This window comes from Chaetodon trifascialis, chromosome 9, assembly GCF_039877785.1.
Source record: "Chaetodon trifascialis isolate fChaTrf1 chromosome 9, fChaTrf1.hap1, whole genome shotgun sequence".
In the NCBI taxonomy this organism is placed as follows: Eukaryota; Metazoa; Chordata; class Actinopteri; order Chaetodontiformes; family Chaetodontidae; genus Chaetodon; species Chaetodon trifascialis.
Window position 1 is genome coordinate 20616192 of NC_092064.1, and position 18156 is coordinate 20634347.

The window sequence follows — 18156 nt, forward strand, 5'->3', positions numbered from 1 at the left end:
ATTACTACAAACACTACAGTTATACAGTAGTTCAAAAAGGAAATGTTCATTTGTGTGCGTAATTTACAGTAACACGACTCCCATAGAACCCAGATGTACACGAGGTGTTTGATAGCTGAGGATAGCCCACATGCTAACAGGAAATAACAATGTGTTTGTTGAGTTTTATGTTGAAAAATGCCCAGAGCAGCTTAATGGGTGCTTTATTGCTTAATTATTATTATTTGTAACATTCAAGCAGTTGCAGTTGCAGTTGCCCCAAAAACCTGCTTTTATTTTGCTACTGCTGCCTAACCGTGCTTTTATTTTCTCAAACTCGAAACATTCCGTGTGGTTAATGCTGAGACCGCCGGTGATGGTGCGTGTGCAAAATCAAAAGCTGAAAGAAAACAGTCCCAGGTGCTCGCATGGTTTGAAAAGAAGCTGCGTGCTCACCTCTGTCAGTGTGCGAGGGTGTTTACACGACACTGGTAATCCAAGCATGGTTATTTTCAGGCTATTAGAATGCATGCGCCGTCACTGAACAGCAGGAATTTGTGTACAGATAACCGTAAAGTACCTGATGAGATTTGTCATTCCTGCCACTGTGACAAACCATAGCTGTCCTCACCACCAACATGTGATCAAGATGAAAGCACCTCTATCTGCTCCATCATCCTCCCATGCATTAGTAGACAAGGCTAGGCGATGCAGCTCCAGAGAAATGTCTCTTTTAACTGTGTGGGTGTAGTAGTGTTTCAGCCCAGAGCTTCAGCCTGGGTGCAGTGTGTCTGTGTGGGTGTAGTGGTGTGATGTGGAGAGGCTGGTATGACCGTGCAAGCCCCGCTCTGCTTCTGTTTACCTACAGGGATTACCTATCCCGGGCTGGCTGGTGGACCGCAGTATGGCTTGGGGGGGAGAGAGTAAACAAACACAAAGACAAGCTGCACATAGAGTCCAGTCTGTCTGAGAGTAGGTATGTGCTGCTCTTCAAGCTGCACTGGATATGTGTTGTGTTATGTATGCATGTCCGAGCGTATGTGTCCGCCTGTCGCTGCCCCACACAGGCTCAGACCACTGCCGTGTGGGCCTGGGTGTCTGTGCCTGTTAGCCAGGGTAAGCAGTGGTATCATGTGTATTCTTTGGCTTTGTCTGCACCATGTGACTGTGGGGCATGGGGAGGTCCCGGTGCAGGGTTGTGCAAGGGGGTAATTCAGTGCGAATACTGCATCCAACAGGTGTGATTGAACAGTGGTGCACGAGGGAGCTCGGCGGTATGGTTGAAATCAATATTGCGATGTTAATAAGAGTCTTTTTTTGTGATATTGATGCAAACCGCTTTAGGGTAAATGTATGGCAAATCACATAGAAAATAAGCTGATGTGTGCATGAACATTTGTCCAAATTCCTTACGTCTAAATGACTAATTATGGGATTTTTTTGCTTGTAATTGTTAATTTAGACATGACAGGTTATCACAGGACTGTTTGACAATAATATTGATGTATTGCACAGCTATAGTGTAGATATACAACAGTCTTATTAGCGGATTCTGTCTGTGTTAGTAGAAAAGCATCTGCGCATGCTCACACTCGGTGTATTTAGCTGAACAGACATCTTTCCAGTGTGTCCTGCGCAGATGTGCTTTGCGTTTGTGTGGCCGTTGGTGCCAGTTTTCAGATCTTCCTTACATCCACCTCGAGCCGTGGCTAGTTCACAGCTGTGCTATCTATACAAAGTCAAGGCTAATAGCACGTTTCCTCCAAGGCCTCGCCACAGATTGTGTGATTAGACCCGAGCAGAGCTGAAGCTGAACTCTGCCTTGAAATAATATAGTTGAACTGGTGGTGGATGAGAGGGAGCGTTATTACAGTTATGCCCCAGATACTGTAAATGTACACCCCCCATCTTTGACTGCTGCGCAGCTTCAGTCGCTTGCTGTGGTATAAACATCTGATAGCAGAAGAATTTGCCCTTTGGAGAGAAAGGGGCCAGTCGAGTTCCTGTTTCTTTTTTTCTATATCTTTCGAAGGAGTGAGAAGGTGAAGTTCTCACTTCCTGTCTTTTTTTTTTTCTTTTTTCTTTTTGCACATCTCAGCAATATCTGCTTTGTGTGTTTGTGAGTTTAATTGGTTTCAGCCTTTTAGTGATTAAGTTTCAGTGTGCAGCAGCCACATTTTTGCATACTTGAACTGCAGTGTTGTTGTTTTTTTAACCAATTTAATTAGGCTATTTTTAAACGCGTCGGTTTCAGTTGCAGCCTGCAGGAAATCAGCGGTGTTCAGGTTTACAGACGGCCCGGCTTGTCAGTGGTTGCTGGTCATGGGAGATGGTCATGTGATGTGGTTGCCATGGTTAAGGGGGGTTGGGATGTGGTATGGCTGCTCAGGGTGGCCTCATGACCTATGGGAGTTCAGTCACTGCTGGAATGGTGACTGTAAGAGAGGAGGGTGTCGGTCTGTTTGATCATCTCTCTCGCAGACGCCACAAACGTATATTTTCTTCTCGTGATGTGAGGTGCGGTTCTACCTTTAAAGCCCATTTCTGCTGCGTAAAGAGGAACCGTAGACGCAGATTTTACAGCCTTAGACTGGTCACTGTAAACTAAATATTGATTTCTCAGTGATTAAGATGAGGGTGTGTTGTTTGCTGCACAGATGCAAGATCTGTGGTGGGTTTTTTTTTTCCTGCTCTGACAGGAAGTGTTGCGACAGAGCCAGTGAGAGTGGGTGGTGTGTGTGTGTTTGCATTTTTTTTTACATGGGACTTAATCACTATATAGACTCCTTGCTGAATTACAGACTTCTCTTTCTCTCCCAGCGTCATCACGCTATTTTTGAGACTCTGTTGTGTTCAAGAGTGTGGTTTCTGCCCTTTTTTTTCTTGGCAGATGTGCCTGTTATGGGCTGTATCTGTCGACGGCAGTGTGCTCTCTGAAATCCATGTGACTCTATTAGCCTTTCTTGCTCTAGTAATTCAACAAAAAAAAAAACAACACACACACATGCGACAGTGCTTGCGTTGAGTTGCAGCGGCGTGGTTCATTTTACAGTGTGTGTCACCGTCGCTTCTTTGTGCATTACCATAACAACACAGGAACGGCCACTTTGCTCCTTGTTTGTCGTCGCTCAGGAGGCTGAATGAGCTTTGTTTTTTCTCTCTTTCGCTCACACATGAGCACACACACTGCTGTTAACCTACGTTGTGCACATTTAAAGCCTCTGCAGTTTAGATTCCTGCAGCATTCCAACGCCAAGACTTTGTCCAGACGCAAGCAGCGGAGCATGTCAGCTTCCTTATGACCCACTTGTTACTTAATCCGTGCGAATGTATCATATTGTTTGACAATACTGATCTTTGAACTGTGATATCTGGTCATTGACAGTAGATTGTAGGAGATTTAGCCAGAGCCAGCAGTGTCTTTCACTGGGCTTGATAGTGTAAACTCAGTATTTCTTCTGTACGTCTGCTGGACTGAGAAGCGTAACAAAGGTCAGTTGAGAGTAAGTCGAGTCACGACTGATCATCCATTAGTTTCTTCATTGAGCTCTCTCTGTAAATCAGGGAGTGGCCTTCTCACTCAGAGCTGACTGAGCCGAGATGGGAATGCCCCAGAATTCCTCTCATTCCTGTCATTCCTTCAGCTGTAATGTCTGGACATGTCTTTAGCCTGAACTGCAAGAGAGATGGAACAGGGGGGAGATATGACTACAGCGCTATTTCTGTGCTCTTTGTGGTTCATCTCAGGGCTCTCTCCTTGCAGTTGCCCTTCACGTCTTGATTGGAAACAACTTTTCCTTGTTGTTTCCTAATCTTTGCCTTGTTTTGTCGCCGCTGCTCACAGCTGAGGCCGAGAGAAGAATATCACCAAGAAGCTACAACGAGCACAAAGAGAGCGAGATAGAGCAGTTAAGATAAGGATAAAAGAAAGAGTGCATGGTTTGTACGACCAGGCCTCCAGACACCGCCCCACTGTGTCACAAGATAGATCCCAATGGGCATGCAGTTAAACTGCTCTTTATACCATCTTTAGATAATCATAGCACAGTTGCCTCGGTTTGCACCAGAGCTGGAACTCAAAAAGGAAACTAGGCCAAATGAGCCAGTCAGACAGGACTAGTTACTCGCCGCGTCCCCTGTGTGGATTAATAGCTTTTGTTCACTGGTGTCAGTGAGGACAAGTAATGCTTAAGGACCTGATTTGTAATTGAGCTCAGTTACAATCAGTGTTTTAATTATGATGGGGGGGAAAAATCAGGTCATTAAACCTGTGGAGTATGGCAGACTGCAATTTGATCTTTCTGTAGGTATAACACATAATTGGTACAAGCTGCTGGATAAACTGTCTCACTTATAGGGCATTAAGATCTTCAATAACATCTCTTCCAGCATGGCGTGACCTTTAGCCTGAGCGAGCCTGTTGCTGCACAGCAGGCTTCAGATGTAACTCCTGAGGTTAGGGTGTGGTTTCTCACTTGAATGACTGGCTTTTCTCTGCTGGAGGACTTACAAGAACCGAAAGGCCCTGAATGCTTCCTTTTAGTCTGTTTGTGTCACACTTGATCATAGGCCTACATCCGATGTTTAGAAGTCCTGCATTAGGTCACATTCAGAGGAGGGAAAACGACATCGTCATCTGAACTTGACCGTGCTGTTTGCGTGATTTTGAAAGGTTTGGGTGAAACCACAGCAGAGCTAGAACCTTAAAACTATTGGTTTTGATAATCCCTGGGGGATTTTTTGTGATATAATAACACCCACACCCCCTAACCACTGCCACCCCCACCACGAGGTCGACTCAGGGCACAATTAGCAGCAAAACAACAGTTCTGCATCTGGATTGGGTTGTACCAGCTATTTGCACATCTGTTACATAATTTGTGTTTAAAATGCAAAATTGTTGAAAACTGGTGTCTAGTTTAGAGGAAATGCTTTAGTAAATTTGGTTGCGTGTTTAAAGCTTAAAGCAGCACCAAGGAGCTTTCATTTTGTGTTGATGTTGTTGCTATATAGAAATAGCCAATTCTGATGGCCTTGTTTGCTTCTGAAAGTCATATAGAGGCATTAGTATTAGTATCAAGGATGCCCCTGTCATACCCAGTCATGATGCTGTCACCTGTTACCAATGAAATGAACCTGTTTACCTGTGGAGTGTTCCAAACAGGTGTTTTGGTGCATTCCCAGTCTTTTGTTGCTCCTGTCCCCAAATCAAATTCAGACTCAGCATATATTTACAAAAATCAGTGAAGCTGATGAGGTCAAACATTAAATATATTATCTTTGTACTGTTTTCAATTGACTGTACGTCAAAAAGGATTAGGGAAGTACCACATCTCTTTCATGTGTTTTACACAGCACCCCAACCTTTTTGGAATCAGGGTTGTATGTTTAAGAAATATCTGATTCTGCTAACCTACCGGACATCCTTTAGTCTAATGTTATTGGCCTTACTTAGTTTAAAATATCTCCAGTTTACATCATCATTTAACAGCATTCTGATCAAGTGTGAGGTTAGATATTACACTTCAATAGAAACATGTCCTACTGTATCTTAGCAAGCTTTGTATCACTTGGCTCCGTTTGAGCTTATGCGGATCTGGTGCAACAGGCCTCAGTGAGATTTGATGTTTTGCTATGGACACTACAGCAGGACAGGATGCTTGATGTCAGCGGGGTATGAACCACCTGATGACAGATATCTGCTTCCCCAAACTAAACCTTCACCACGCAGACTTTTGTTCACCGCTGAACTTTTGAACACACATGTAACTTGCAGTCAGCTTCATCTTCCTGCCCTCCTTTCCTTTCCATCCCCCCATCTGGTTAAAGCTGTGGTCGCAAGAGGGTTTGTGGCATCCTCCTCCAGGGCCTGATGCTGGGTCATGTGACTACCACCCACCACTCTGGCGTTACCCTCCTGTCACCACGGCAACGTCAGCATTCTGACTAACATGCCGTGACATCCGTGACCTTCCTCCCCCATTTGCAATCCCATTTCTTTTTCTCATTCCATCATCTTTCTCCCCCGTCCTCTGCCGAGTTTCTCACTGCTCTCATCATTACACCATATTCTGCGATTCCTGCCGCCTCTTTCTCCCAATTTAGTTTGTTATGCCTTTCTAGTAATGTGTCACTCTGTGGCTTTTCAGTTCAGGGCGTGCGTTTTCCCTGGCAGAGCGAGAACTGAAGAGGCTCTTCAGATTGCTACCATGTTAGCGTCAGGGTGTGTTTATTTAGTTATTTACTCCTCTTCTGTCTCTACATGTCTGCCTGCTTCCTACCCCCAGTTGCGAGTCCAGATTCATCATCAAACGTATCTCCTGAGGCGGGGTTATGCAACATCTCTTTTATAACCTGTGCAACCAGGGAGCAGAAAAAGACCCTTGTGGGAGAGAGAAACTACAAAAAGAAGAACTGAAGTTTTCTTATATAGAGATGTATATAGAGCTCTGAGGAAACATGAGTTTGCTAGGGACGATTGGTGAGGATGTCTCGTACATCTTCATCACTGGCTTTCTCATAACATTCCCAAAACCAACAAATGAGCTCATCCACAGAAAAAAACCCTCTGATGTTCAGATAATATTTAACTGATCTTGTTGTCTTTAAATGAATCACATTCAAATTACCCTTGATTTTGTCTGCTAACCAGCCAGGCAATAAGCCAATCTTACACTTCAAGGAAACTTGGTATTTTTTTCTTTAGAATTTGTGGCCTATTTTCGATTCTCAGGGGTCTCGTATTTGGAACACATTCCAGGCAGTCAGTCCATGTAATGCTCAGATAAACTTTGCCCTTAAAGTTAAAACCATCTCTGGGAAAGTTTGTAAAGTTGCAAGATTAAAAAAAAAAGTTAATAATGTAAAAATGAGATTCATGGATTGTTTAATATGGGTTTTATTATTATTCTCTTCACGTACACAGCAAACAGCCAAGGTGTCAGAACGTGTCTGTTTACCTTGCGGAAACATTGTCCAAATACAGCCCTGACAGGAAGCGTGCATTGGACAAATCAGTGTGTGGCCCAGCTGAGTGCCTGCTGAGTTTACCTTGTAAAATTACTCTGAAGCCCCACCCAGAATGCCAGAGTATCTGTCTCACACACCAACACTCACTGCAACAGGAAGTGAGCGTGACAGTGCAGTATCAGACCCAAGCATTCATACCTCTGCAGCCAAATCACACCAGGTTATTACGACATGAGTCACACACGAGGCTCATTTTCGCTGAAACCGCTGTGATATGTTTGTGCTGACGCGGTACAGTGTGTACATGTGTACTCACACCTGCGTGCACACTTTCTCACATGCAAGAACATAATGGTCATACATGGAGCCGGCATTGTGCGTTATCTTAAAGATGTAGCGGATGGCCCAGATATGACCCTCTGCATTGAAATGATTTCTGGGAATTTTGGAGGGACTGGGCTCGGAGGAAATTGCTCATATCCTGAGTGGAGCTGTGGAAGAGGAAGTCTCCTGTGACACTGGGAATCTCCAGCCTACTGACCCACATCGCTGGGCTCTGGAGCCTGCTGCTCTATGGTTACCAGCACTATTGTTCTGCAGGGCTAAAGTTTATAGTTCCTATGAACGTTTGCATTTTATTACAAGTCATGATTTCGATGTCAGTATTTGGAGAACATGTTGCATTGTTATGTTGGTGCAATTCTACTAAAAGGTGCCCAGCAGAGTTTTCTTGTAAACAAACAGCCATTATGTTTATATCCACCATTTCTACATTATCTGGATGCTTGAGGCCCATCAAGTTTGGTGAATGTGTTTCCTTCTCAAACATTTGCACCTTAACTCAAACTTGCTCACATAGGCTAACAGTCTTTTTCTATTCCTGCCTTTTGCATGTTCACTTCCAAGTGTCTTCCCATTGCCACCATTTTGTTTTGTTTTGTTTTGCAGGAATAGCACAAAACTGTCACCTGCATACTCCTGTGCAAACAGGGTCACCAGATACCAGATACAAACACATGAAAACTTTGCTCCTTAGTGTCAGCAGGGTGTCTTTAAGGTGCTTAATACGACTGATCTGTGGGCATTCACACAGTATTCCAAGATGGTTCCCCCATTGCTAGCCTTTTAGTCACACCAGATAAATATCTTTAAGTATTAATGTTGAAGATTTGAATTTAAATAAATGTCTGTGAAGCTACTACCTATGGCCGAATGAGGTGACTGAGCCAATGGCCCGCTGATGAAAGCCCCTGCATTTGCATAAACTGAGCATCTGTGGCGACATAGTGATGCCTTTTCTGTCACCTAGCTGCGATTGGTCCGCCAGAGAGGGTAGGCAAAGCTAATGCAACAGATTTTATCTTTAACTCACTTGTACGTGAAGCGGCATACATGTTTTTTTAGATGTAACTGCCAGCGAAGGTGGCTTTGCCGCCATGTTTCCGACAGTTTGTTGAAAAGAGATCTGATAAATGTCAGAAATTCCTGATATCTCACACTCAGAATTACAGGTTGGTTCAGTTCGATACAGCTCAGTTACAGTCATGATTTTCCCCGTCAGGTGCATTTAATAACACTGAACGATATGATGTGACTGTGGTATAACTCTCAAAGTCAATTCAAGTCCCTCAGCGCCAAAATCGAAAGTCAGGTACAATAGGTGGAGTGATGGTCGGTGTGTGTGTGTAGCTACTGTAGCCACTTGCCAGTACTACTGATCACACTCTTAGTGGTGTAATCTAACTTAGCAAGTGCCTGCCTGTGAAAATTACATCCAGTCCTGCTTTTTTTTTTTCCTAAAGGTGTCAAAATGATATTTGCAGTCAAATTGTGCTCATATGCATATGCAATGTCTTGCTGGGCTACAGGCGCAACACGATAACTGAAAAGCATGTTAACAGATGGGAGCCGTACATAAATCTGTAGCTCACTGCTCCTTTCTGCCTTTGGCACTGTGTGTTTGGTTACAAAGTAATTTGCTGATCAATGGGTGTGCTCAAATTCACTGTCTGGCTGCTGAGATTTCAGTGTGTCCTAATCCTGCTGCCTGTGGCGTTTTACCAAAAGAAAACTCCACAAGGAGAGATAGAATATATACCCCCCTGGAGATCAATTTTTTATCATCACAAGCACTGAAATCAAAAGCAGAAGGTGGAAAAAAACCCACTGTTCCTCGAGAAGATTGCACCCTGACTGGCTTCATGTGGAGTCGGAGTCTTTGGAATCGATGCTGCAGTTTTGCTAAAACATGCCGGGCATCACATAGCCTTCACTACAACTCCACATAGAGTGCACAAAGCACAACACATGCCACTATCCACCGTAATACTTGTCACATGTGTCATGTGATGTGAGACTGAATGGTGTCCAGTGATCAGTGCGTTGACAGGAAGGAAGGGCGTCTCCATCTAAGACTTCCTGTCCTGCTGTGTGACTCAGTGTCGGTCCTTGTGCTGCTCTTTTCCTTTTCCCTTCGCTCTTGTCCTCCTCCCTCCCTCAGGGCAGGCCTAAACCTATCTTCACTTACCTCTCTGTCACTCACATTTTTCTTCATTTACTTTATTAGCTTTTGTAGGACCATCTGTCCACGTTTTGAAAAGTCATCGTGTTATCGATTAGCTGCTTCCTGCAAGAGTTATTGTCCTCTTTTTTTTTTAGCTTGTCAATCCTTTACAGGAGAAGTTCAACATTTCAAAACTGTTCAAAAACCCTTCTCTGCTTTTTTCGCCTAGAGTTTGGTGAAAAGATCGAACCCATTCTCATGTCTACACAGTGAAAACAAAGCTACCTCCAACAGCTTTGCTCTGTGTACTGGATTATTTCATGGCCGTGCACATGATGAGAGGAAGTCCCCTAGCTCAGCATTTAACAACCAAAAACTACAAATGATCATTTTTGCACTTTCCATTTTAGATGAGTAAAGCAAACAAGATTGGTGAGCTTCAGTTTTGTTGTTGCCCTCTGTTTCTAGCCTCAATGCTAAGCTAAGCTAACAAGCTGCTGACAGCAGCTTCATGTTTACTTTACATGAAAGTGGTATCAATTTTCTCATCTAATCTCAGCAAGAAAGCGACTAAACGTATTTTTCCAAAATCAAACTACTCCTTTAATTTGTGCTCATCTGCTGTGTTGGTTTGACTCCATAAAACATCAAGCAAATCCATAATCCAGTTTGTTTTCAAAGCTGTTGTGTTAAAGAACTTCTGTGGTACCAAGACGGGCATATCAAAAATATCCAAAAACAAAGCCCTTTGAATTTTCAGGATAATTGCTTAAACAAACACATCTCATCTTCAATGTTTTAATTGCCTCTCTTGATCCTCTTTCAGTCTGGAGTTGTGACTCGACCCCAATCATGATAATACTGACTGATATCTGGGATGTTTATCACTGAGTGTGTGACTTGTCAGCTGTAATGAGACGCCATCCAATTAGGAAGGTGTTTAGGCCTAATCATCGCTGCACGTCTGTCCTAAACAATCCAAAACAAATCAATAAGCAAGACGGAACAAATGAATGCAAGAGAGGGAAAAGTGTCGGAGACAAGCTGGAGGAGACAGACGAGAGGAAACAGGGAGGGAGGGGTACACAGGGATATGAGGGACGAGAGGAGGCCACACTGCCGGTCTCTCATTCAGGCTAATGCCATTAGTGTCACCGTGCGGGCGGATCATATGACACAGAGTCATTATTGCTCTTTATTTATTTACCCTGACACACGCACGCACATAAATTCCAGCATGTCACATATCCTGTAGAGTTAGTTTCCTCTTACAAGCGTAGCCTTGAAGCCAGACAGACGACTATCCACGCGCACACACACACACACACACACACACACACACACACACACGGGCTCACGCGAGTTCCGCCTTTCCGAGAGTGTGTCACACATGAGCGCACATCTCCTAAAGCTTTTAACATGCCTCCAGTCCCCTCCACGCACCCCCACCCCGTTCCTCTGTCTTCTTCCTGTCCGTGGATCCAGCCTCTGGGCTTGCCTTCTCATGTCATCTCGGGGTGTGTAAGCCTCCAGACCATATGGGCTCTGAGGGGCTTAGTGGACCTCCAGCCAGCCCCCCTTGGAGGGCCTGCTGTTTGAGGGGAATTCAGGGCCATCTTGTCATCTTTTCAGCTGCTTCAAACTTTCCGTCTGGAGAATCACAAAAAGTCTGAGGGGCTGTTGTCATCTTGCATCCCCCCCCCCCATGTCTGATTTTCTTTAAGCCCTAACATTTTGCATAATTCTAAGCAAATATCTCAAATTAATTTCATGCCACGGCAAAGTGTTAGCTTGTTGTGTAATTATTATTTGCTTTGTGATCTGTGGATCCCAGCAATCCAGGATGGGCAGATGGCTCTCTATCTTTCTCACCAATGACTCGCTGTCTCTCTCTTCCTCTTCTTCCTCTCCATCACTTTTTTTTTCCGTCGTGGGCACATGTCTGCGTTCATGTGTGAGATTACGTGTCTTTGTGTCTGAGTGTGTGTGTGTGTGTGTGTGTGTGTGTGTGTGTGTGTGTGTGTGTGTGTGTGTGTTGTTTTAGGAATATCTATCTGTGGACCATATGGTACAACACTGCCTGCTGGGCAAAGATAAATCCCACATGCAAAGGCTGCAGAGACACCAGCACACACACACACACACACACACACACACACACGCTCCACACAATTAGCACAACCTCAGTATCATGTACTTGTATTGTGCATTGTAATTAGTCTGCACCTTCACGTCTGTTGTTGTATAACAGTGATACACAACAGGCCTGTCTTGTGTTCATCTGTCAGTCTCTCTGCTCCCCTCGCTGTCTTCCTCCTCCTCCTCCTCCTCCTCGTCCTCCTCCTCTCTGGCGTATTTGCTTTATACCTGCCTGCCTATACTTGTCTGCATCTCATGCTTTCTATCTTTCTCTGAAGCAACTTGCCCCCAGCCTACCTGAGTCATCAGGCCTTTCCTGAGCCATAACGCAGAAGTCAACTCATACCGTCTTCCCACATGTCCAACTGGGCCTGCCCATATGCAGGTTTGTCTGTCTGCTTTGTCGGTTCACTCTCGCTCTGCCTTACTTATCTTCCTCTATCTACATCTCCCTTCCTCCATATGTGCATGAATTTTCAAGCCTTATGTAAACGTCACAATTTAAGGGAACATACAAGGGGTTTGCATGTCTTAGCTCATCTGTACGGTGGCCCTTAGAGCTCAATACACTGCAGCTTAAGGAAACACAACGCAGAATTTCTGCAAGTAGCACAGGTGACAAACAAATCTGTTTCCAGAGGACACAAAAAAGTGATGAACACACTTGTCCCACTGAAAAAAACATTTTAGCTAGTTCCCAACACCGTTTACAGATACTGACTTTGCAGTATTTTTTCTAAATGTCGTGCATGTGTTGTCAAATTGGTGAATATGTTTTCTTAATTTGCTTGTGTTTTGGCTATTTGCATGTGTTTTCTTAAGTTGCAGTGCACTGAGCTCTCAGGGGAACCATACATTTGGGCTGTAGTGTGAATATACTATATTTCTGTCTGCTGTTCCCAGGCAATCACTGGTTTCCTTCATTTCACTATGCGTCAGCGAGCTCTAAAAACGGGTTGTGTCATGGATCACAATGAAAATGAAGTCTGCATTCATTTTTGTCACTCGGGGGACAGAATCATTGTGTTATAATGTGCTGCAGTTTTCAAGGTAAGTCTTATTTTCTAGGTTTTGTGCATCATTTCCATCTGATCTCGTGGCTAAAAAGAAGTGTCACGTGGCAGTGAACACGAGCAGTTGGATGAACGACAGGTGAAAATCCTTCAAGAAGCTAAGCGGGTGTCCTTGACTCAGCACATCTGCATAGACAATCAAACAGGTTTTAAACAAAAACCCAGGTTAGCCACACGTATCGGTGGAGGGAATGAAAAGTTAAGGTCAAATTATTACCCAAATTGTCTGTTTCTATGTTCATGAGTTGCCAGATCTCATCAATTAAATTGATTTTCATATTGAAATGAACGGAAACGTTGAATCCAGTGCTGTGAGCCCTCAACCCGTTCGATGCTTGCATGTTCCTCTTTGTGTGGCAGGCTGTCTCTGTGTGTTTTATACCTGCATAGACTTGCTGCAGAGCCAGACAGCATAAAAAAGGAAGGTCACTGAAATCAAAGTACTCCAAAGCTCCCACGCCTCTCCTCTAGTCAGCCTTTCTCTCCCAGATTAGACAGATCACATAAAACCATTTACCTCAGTGTCTCTGAACACTGGGGTAAACAATGAAAAATGGTGTTTTCTTTAGAAATGTGGAGAGAGACAGACTGAAAACCCCCGTGGCACATATCCTCCACCCCCACTGCATCTTGTGCCACAATGTCTGCTAACTGTCGAACGTGGTAGCATGGATGAGGGCACGGCTGGAGGAGAAATGGAAAGAGACGTACAAAGAGAGGGGCGGAGAAGGAGACGAGGCAGTTGGAGGCTGGTTAACTGGGACTGTTTTTGACTGTTTTTTGATGTTTTTCAGTCAGTCGAACGGATGCAGGCAGGGACGAAGTGAGAGAGACAGGCAAGCGCAGAGGGAGGTTAAGGATGAAGAGACGGGCACAGGAACAAAAGCAACGGCATTTAATATGAAACTGAATTTCAGAGGTATCCTACTAGCTTAGTCACCATGACAACAACACACTTAAACCAGCATTTAATTGGTGCTGTCTGCACTTGTCTGTTGTATCTCCATCCACTCCCTCTGTGTACAGTATATAATTACAGTGTGATTTGTGGGTATCATGTACCAGCGCAAACCTGCCTATGATATGGTATATATTATTGTGTTTGGGTTGTAATGTAATACTGTAATATGGTTAAGCTTACTGTGACTGCCACATCAGATTAGTGTAGATTTTTGGATCAACAAAATGAAGCATTAAGTGCAAATGTCTGTATTTACTGAATGAAATATTTCTGTTACCAGACAGGATTTTAAGGATTTAGGAGTGCGATGTGGGAGATTTTCTGAGAGCAGTAAGAGTCTTTAGATGATAGGTGAAATGTCAGACAAGGCAGATTGTTAGTAAAGAGACTCGGGCTCTGTGTAAGAACAGGGAGGGTATGTTTACACTGACTTGTACTTGCATGTATGAGAAAATGGGTGTCTCATGTTTATCTCACGTCCTATTTAACTCCTAAACGCTGCTGCTACTGGACGGAAGATTGCTCATTTTCCAGTACGTTTCAGTGCAGTGCAGCTTTTGTGTAGAAGTTCCTGGCTCCTCTGTCGCACATAAAATGTGCTTATACTCCTGTAACAAGTAATTAAGATGCAAGCAATCAGAAAAGGTTTTGTTGTAGTTTTTCAGGCTGGGACTTGCTTGCAGAGTAGCTGATGTGATAGGTTAGTTCCAGGCTTATGCACAAAATGCTTAGAACAGAAGAGGGTGCTTTTTTTTTTTTCTTTTTTTGCAAGCGCGTCTCCTCTTCATCCTCTGTTTTGTCACTCTCTCTATCAGGCTTTCCTGTCAGTATTTGGTGTAATAACTCTCCATAGGTGTGGACACTCCAAAATATTTGGGAAAAGCAAGGAGGAGAATCAAAGCAGGATTAGGTTGTGATATCATAGTTGGCAAATGGCAATTTACTGTTTCTCAAGGTGCAGAGCTCTGAATGTGTCTCTCAGGCTCCCTACTGGTTATTTGTCTATTTTCAGAGAACTGTAGGCGGTAAAGAGCAAGTATTCGAGCCAGGACAAGATGGAAATGTAAGAATGCAACAGCTGCAGTGACAGAGAAATACATGCATGTGGAGAGGAGAACAAGCCCATTTTATCACAGTTCAACTAGATATTTAGCAAGAAAGGAGCCTGTATGTAAATAAATGCAAACCCCAGACAGTGTTATAGTCTATTCTTGTATCTTACAGTTAAAAAGAAGACAAAATTGCAATCTGAGATATATTTTTTATGACCTTGATATTCCGCGTCTTGTCCTAATTTCACAAGAATTGCTCATAAACATGATTTAGATGTCTGCCTTGCATCATTTGGAAAAATTTCACTGATGGACCACTTGTGTTTATTGGTCCCAAATACCAATATGCCTATTGTATGTTAGCTGTAAACTAGCTAGCCATCGACGCTATGACGATGTCTGTGTGTCAGCCTCTGACTGAGCAGAGGTCGTAAGAAACTAGTTTCCTGTCGTCTCTGTACATTTATGAAGCGGATTCATAAAACTCCAGGATAGATGCAAGTCTTTGTCGAAATATTTTCAACACCCCCACATGTCCAACTCCCACAGCAACAAGCAGCGAGGCCTCTCTGGGCTTTAACCCGCCCCATACAAAGGGAACATCACAGTCTGTGAATGGCAAATGAAAGGAATATAATTGTTCATGCAAAATAAAAGCTTATATAATATTTCCTTATTCAAATTTCATTATTTTGTCACTATATTGAAGTGTGTAAGCCCACTTTAATTTGTTTAAGGACAGAAGAAAAGAGACGAAATATTTGAAATAAAAGGCTGATTTTGCAATTATTATTATCATTTTACACATACAATTGTGGAGATCCGTGGGATCCCAAACGACAGCGACGTAAAGTCAACAAAACACAAGCGTTAATAGAAAAATGAGACCAAAGTAGCAGCCACTTATCAAAAACATACAGTAGGTGTTTTGATGTAAAAACACAGACTCAGCTGTGCATTCCTGTGAAGTGAATTCATTCCCCATGCCTCCTGGGGCACACACACAAATGCACTATTACTCTCACACACACACACATTCTCTCCCTCTCTCCCTCTCTCTCTCTCTCTCACTCACACACACACTGTAGAGTATTGTGGCTGTGTCTGAGCCTGCAGTTGATAAGATAGGGTTGGGTTGCACAGCTTGCAGGCAGATACTATTGTGGCCGTTGACAGGAAGCTGAAACTGAGTGGCATGGTGCGGCTCCAAATCTATGTGCCTGTTTGTGTCCATGTGTATGTGTGGCGCTCGTTTGAACGTTTGCCCTCTCCCCTCCTGTCAAACGCCGGGCCAAACGGGTTCCCAAATTCACTGTTTTCCCTCAATGAATGCTTCTTCTAACTCGAGCACTGAGTGGCCTCTTGTGCTCTGTGTGAACGAGTGTGTCTGCCCCAAAAAAGGCTAAAAGAGAGGAGCCATACTGTAGGTCAGTCTGCATTCTGCCACTTGGCCACCAGACGGGACAGTGGGGAGACTGTACTAGCTGGCACTATTGTATTCTGGTGAATGAAGGCCCTGTCGCAGACCCACAAACACACTGACCTAGCTCTGTTTTTTATCCAAGCCACTGGGTTCAAGTGCTGTGTTGTGTATCATGATACGGGCACGTGACTTTCACATATTTCACATGGAAAATATCAGAAGTCAGGTGTGAAAATGTCAAATTCACACCAACTGCTATGTGAGCTAAAGTTACAAATATGGACGTGTTGCGTTGTGGACATTTCACATTGACGACGTGGATTTCACATGTGCAATAACTTCCATGAATAATGTTCAGTTTTTACACAAAACATCAATCAAACAGGACAATAACAGATATCTTTAATTAGACTGAGCCATAAAGGAACACATTTATCCGGTAAAAGAAGTAACAGAATATAGGAAGTTTAAAAAAAAAGAAAAAAGAAAAGTTAATTAAACTGAACGGCCTAATGGTGAGCGGTAAAGGTCTAAAGTCACAGAGGTGGAAGTGGAAGTGTATGATGATTACAGTTTATTACTTTATTGCTTAGATATGAATGACAATGACAGTACACTGCCCGACTGTAAAATATGAAGCTTTAGCCAGCAGCCAGTTAGCTTAGCTTAGCACAAAGAGAAGAAACAGGGGGAAACAGTTAGCCTGGCTCAGTCCAAAGGTAACACAAGCTGTAAACCAGCACCTCTAAAGCTCATTGATTAACATACTACAGTCGTATCTTATTTGTTGAATCCATATGAAGAACAAGTGTTAAAATGATGGCTGTTTTTCAGTGTGTTAGTGCGCCGGAGTCTTCAGAGTCAGAAGACGAAGGTCAGCATCTGTTGTTACAGAAAGTGTCCAAAACGTTGCATGATTACAATCATGCCTGCTGGCCACAGTCACTATGAGGGGAGCGAAGGAAGAAGGCATGTGTTGTTATTATGGAGTGACAAAATTGATTTCTTTAAGCATGACCACTGTGGTAATAACCTCAGCTACGTGTTTAAAATCAGAAACATGACAATAAGCCCCCCCCCCCCCCCCCCCAAATCTGAGCGAAGTCATCATTTTTATCCAAACCACAATGTTTCCCCAAACTTAGCCATGTTGTCTTTTTGCCTCAACCAAACATTAACAACAGTGTTGTCACATCATAAACGGGTTTATTTTTCACCAGTGACTCATGACAGTTTTTGAAATCACATCCTGCCTGCAGGGGACGTAAGATCGGAAAGCGTGTCTACATGCCGCCTCAGAGGACATGGATGAATTATGTATTTTGTCATTTAATTTGGACTTGTTGGTTTTCCATTGTTACAGGGGGGTTCTCAGATAACCACTTGAATATTATGTAATTTCAATGTGTTCGAAGGATGAAATATTCCCACAAGGTACAAGATCAGGTGTTTTTCCAAATACCCAACTGAGCAGCCAGTGAATTTATTGCAAAACACCAGACCGCAATTATTATCACTCCCAGTTATACAGAGAAAATGAGCCCTGCCTACGATACGGTATGATGACTCACTAACCAAATTCAGACAAACCAACTAGGGGATGTTATGGTGTGTCGACAGCTACAAACAAGGTTTGTTCCAGGTTTTCTCCTGCGAAGCAAACCTCAGAAATCTGGAGTAACGCTAAGCGCTGAGTGTATTCCAGGGGCATCAGCAGCCAAAGTGAACCCTGCGCCCTGTTTTAAATACAGTTTTCTAATTCGGTTTCAGATGTGAAAGGGTGGCATGTGGAAGTGCTCCAGTAGTCTGTGGGGGTCACCGTCAAACAGCTTGTCTGTGAGGGGGGGCTGTTTTCCAATGTGCCATCTGAGCAGAGAGGGAGATAAAGGAGAGGTTAGCTGAGTGTGGAGGGATGACTCACAGCGTGTAGGTGCAGGAAAAATAGATTGGAGTTCTCTGGACCCTCAGGCTTTTTATTGTATCTCCTATTGCAAAAGAGTGAAAGAAAGGTACAAAAATAAAAATGAGAAAGACTGTTGCTCAGAGCAACGTGACAG